This window comes from Nelumbo nucifera, chromosome 4 (genome assembly GCF_055504915.1).
Source record: "Nelumbo nucifera cultivar China Antique chromosome 4, China Antique-T2T, whole genome shotgun sequence".
NCBI classification, from domain to species: Eukaryota; Viridiplantae; Streptophyta; class Magnoliopsida; order Proteales; family Nelumbonaceae; genus Nelumbo; species Nelumbo nucifera.
In genome coordinates this window covers 57071257-57075857 of record NC_142652.1, presented here as the reverse complement: position 1 = coordinate 57075857, position 4601 = coordinate 57071257, and the positions used below count along the sequence as shown (strand labels likewise).

Genomic DNA, 4601 nt, shown 5'->3' with positions numbered 1-4601 from the left:
GGCTGCTTCAAGCATTGTAAGACCAGCCATAGCTGCCAATAATTTTGAAATCAAATCAGCCATAATTCAGATGATATAAAACACGGTTCAGTTTTGTGGCATGGCTCATGAAGACCCAAATTCTCACATAGCCAACTTCTTGAAAATCTGTGATACTTTCCAGCACAATGGGGTGAGTGATGATGCAGTTAGGCTCAGGTTGTTCCCATTTTCATTGAAAGACAAGGCCAAGACTTGGCTGAATTCTTTGCTAGCTGGATCTATAGCAACATGGGATGAAATGGCTAGCCGATTCCTCCCCAAGTATTTTCCTCCATCCAAGACAGTGAAGATGAGGAATGACATCACCACTTTCTTTTAGCAAAATGGAGAGTCATTGTATGAGTTTTGGGAGCGTTACAAGGAGTTGTTAAGGAAGGTCCCCCATCATGGACTTCACATATGGCTGCAAGTGGAAACCTTTTACAGTGGGCTGACCGAAACCAACAAGACCATTTTGGATGCGGCAGCCGGGGGTTCCATCAACAACAAGACCCCTGAAGTTGCCCATGCACTCATAGAGGAGATGGCTGCAAACAACTACCAATGGCACTCCGAGAGAGCACAAGTTAGGCGGCAACAAGGTCTTCACAATGTGGACACATATACATCTCTATCTGCGCAAATAGGTGCACTCAACAAAAAGATAGATGAGATGCAGATGGCAGACATGCATGTTCAGTCCGTGACTTGTGATTGGTGTGGGGCAGGTCATATCAGCACTGAATGTCAAGTTGGCAATCAGTTTATGCAGTTCCCAGAACAGGTAGACTTTGTTGGCATCATTCCAAGGCAGCAAAGAAATCAGTACCCTCGTGCCTTTAACTCCGTATGGAGGAACAACCCGAATCAGTCATGGCCAAATTAGAACATGGTGAAGCCCTTTCCCTAAAACTTCAATCAGCCGGAAAAGAAGACTAACCTAGAGGAGCTGATGACCATGTTCATAGCTTGCGTTGAAACAAGATTTCAGATCCAAGAGGCATCAATAAAGAACTTTGAGAATCAAGTTGGGCAGTTGGCACAAATGATTTCAGCAAAAATACCGAGCACTCTACCTAGCAATACTGAAGTAAATCCAAGAGAGTAAGTGCAAGCTATCACTTTGAGAAGTGGTAAGGAGCTGCCAGAATTAGAGAAGAAAGCAAGGGCTAAAAACAAGGTTGATGCAACCCTTTAAACCGCAAAGAAGGAGGAAGAGCAATCTAAACCAAAGAAGGAGAGAAACCAACAGCCGCAAGTACCATTTCTGAATAGGTTGAAGTAACACAAATTGGAAAGGGAATTTGGTAAGTTTCTTGAAGTGTTTAAGAGTTTACATATTAACATCCCTTTTGCTGATGCTTTAGCCTAGATGCCACACTATGCAAAATTCTTGAAAGAGATATTGGCAAATAAAAGGAAATTGGGAAATGTAGCTATTGTTGCACTCAATGAAGAATGCTCAGCAATCCTCCTCAATAAGCTGTCCCGGAAACTGAAAGATCCAGGGAGTTTCACTATCCCTTGTACTATAGGCAGTTTGAAAATTGATAAGGAATTATGTGATCTAGGAGCTAGCATAAACTTGATGCATATTCGGTTTTTAAGAAACTAGGATTGGGTGAACCCCAACCTAGTAGAGTTGCAATTGCAATTAGCTGATAGATCCATAAAGCATCATAGGGGAATCATAGAAGATGTGCTTGTTAAAGTAGATAAATTCATCTTTCTAGTTGATTTCATTGTATTAGACATGCAAGAGGATGTTGATGTTCCTCTTATCCTAGGGAGACCTTTCCTAGCTACGGGGAAGGCAATGATTGATGTCCAACAAGGTCAACTCAGCCTTAGGATCCAGGATGAGGAAATAACTTTTAAAATGTCTGATGCTATGAAACATGCACCCTCTAGTGATGATTCTTATTACATGGTTGATGTTATTGATTATGTGATTGATGATTGCTTTCAGGTTACCAAGTTGGCTGACCCCCTTGACCTTTGCATACAAGAGGGAGGAGCTGCAAGGGCAAAAAATGATGAGATTCAAAGCATGGCAGCATACCTGAATGCCAATCCACAGTTTCAAGGGAAGGGATTTCTCAAGTTAGAGAGCTTGGACAGATCGCCAACACCAACAAGCAAGCCTTCAATGCAAAAACCTCCCACCCTTGAGCTGAAGCAACTTCCACCACATTTGGAGTATGCTTTCTTAGAGGCATCATCAGCTCTACCGGTAATCATATCAGCAGAATTGAGCCCTTTGCAAAGAGAAAAACTGTTGAGAGTGTTACGGGAACACAAGACAGCCTTGGCTTGGAAGGTAGCTGACATCAAGGGTATCAACCCATCTATGTGCACAAACTCAATTCTGATGGAAGAAAGAAGTAAGCCTTCAGTTTGGCCCCAAAGACGCCTGAACCCGAATATGAGAGAGGTGGTGAAGGATGAAGTCATCAAATTACTAGATGTCGAGATTATTTATCCTATCTCTTACAGTTCATGGGTGAGCCCCATGCAAATAGTGTCGAAGAAAGGTGGCATGACCGTTGTTCCAAATGAAAGAAATGAACTCATACCGACTAGAACCGTCATCGGGTGGCGAGTATGCATTGACTACAGAAAATTGAATGAAGCCACATGCAAGGATCACTTCCCTCTCCCATTTATTGACCAAATGTTAGAGAGGCTAGCCGGGCATGAGTATTATTATTTCTTGGATGGGTATTCAGGTTAAAATCAGATTCCAATTGCACCGGAAGATCAAGAGAAGACCACTTTCATTTGCCCATATGGTACCTTTGCCTATAGGACGATGCCATTCGGGTTGTGCAATGCTCTAACAACTTTTCAGCAGTGTATGATGTCAATATTTTCTGATATGATTGAAAAGTTCTTTGAGGTTTTCATGGATGATTTCTCAGTCTTTGGCTCTTCATTTGATGTATGTTTGTACAATTTGGAGAAGGTGCTTAGGTGGTGCAGGGAGACACATCTAGTGCTGAATTGGGAGAAGTGTCATTTCATGGTGCAAAAGGCATCGTGCTTGGGCATAAGATTTCACAGAGAGGTATAGAGGTTGATAGAGCTAAGGTTGAGACAATTGAGAAGTTGCCACCACCAACATCCGTCTGATCTGTGAGAAGCTTCTTGGGACATGTCGGGTTCTATAGAAGATTTATCAAGGACTTTTCCATGATAGCCAAGCCATTGTCCACTTTGCTTCAGAAGGATGTGGCCTTTGATTTCATAGCCGACTGCCTACAAACATTCAATATTCTGAAGGACAAGCTGATCAATGCACCAATCAAGATAGCACCGGATTGGACACTTCCTTTTGAGCTGATGTGTGATGCGAGTGATTCAGCCATTGGAGCTGTTTAGGATAAAGAATGAACAAACACTTTCAACCAATCTACTATGCTAGCAAAACCTTGAATGGAGCCCAACAGAACTATACCACGACAGAAAAGGAACTACTAGTAGTGATCTTTGCTTTTCATAAGTTTCATTCATTTCTGATTTTTTTCCAAAGTCATTGTGTATGCAGATCACTCAGCATTAAGGCACCTATTTGCCAAGAAGGATGCAAAACCGAGGCAGATTAGGTGGATCCTATTGTTGCAAGAACTTGATGTTGAGATCCGTGACAAGAAAGGTACCGAGAACCTAGTTGTTGATCATCTCTCCCAGTTAGATAATGCGGATTTAGAAGATAAGACAATCAGCACCAACTGAGAGGAGTTTTCGGATGAACAACTCTACTCCATTAAGATAGATTCATCACCTTGGTATGCTGATTTTGCAAAATATCTTGCTGAACATGTTATCCCTTCGAACATTTCATATCAGCAGAAGAAGAAATTCTTCTCTGATGTGAAACACTATTTGTGGGAGGATCCCTTTTTGTACAAGCTGTGTGCAGATCAGATCATAAGGAGGTGTGTCCCCAAGGAGAAGATGGAATCGGTGCTCCGATACTGCCATGATAGAGAAGCGGGAGGCCCACTTCGGAGCCTACCACACTACAGCCAAGGTTTTGCAATCAGGTTTCTATTGGCCTACCTTGTTCAAGGATGCTCATAGGTATGTGTCCGCATGTGACCAATGTCATATAGCAGGTAACATTTCCTGACAGAATGAAATGCCCCTCACTAATATCTTGATTTGTGAAATTTTTTACGTATGGGGTATAGACTTCATGGGACCCTTCCCGAATTCTTTTGGTAATATGTACATTCTAGTGGCTGTTGATTATGTGTTTAAATGGGAGGAAGCTATGGATTTACCCACAAATGACTCTAGGATGGTAGTACATTTCCTAAAAAAGCTATTCACCCGATTTGGCACACCTCGAGCTATAATTAGTGATAGGGGAACTCATTTCTGCAACACCCAATTTGAGCGGCTAATGCCAAAATATGGTGTTACACACAAATTAGCTACCCCATATCACCCTCAAACCAGTGGCCAAGTCGAATTAGCTAATAGGGAGCTCAAAAGAATCTTGGAGAAGACGGTAGATTTTGCTAGGAAACACTGTGCAATCAAGTTAGATGATGCATTTTAGGCAGATAGAACTG

At 42.1% G+C, this 4601-nt stretch overlaps 1 non-coding gene across 1 annotated transcript; it reads right to left on the bottom strand.

Moving 5' to 3' along the window:
* Positions 1-328: 328 nt before the first annotated feature.
* Positions 329-435, bottom strand: LOC148800538 (small nucleolar RNA R71). The gene has a single exon (XR_016071073.1). It is a non-coding gene; the product is annotated as a small nucleolar RNA R71 (small nucleolar RNA).
* Positions 436-4601: the final 4166 nt, after the last annotated feature.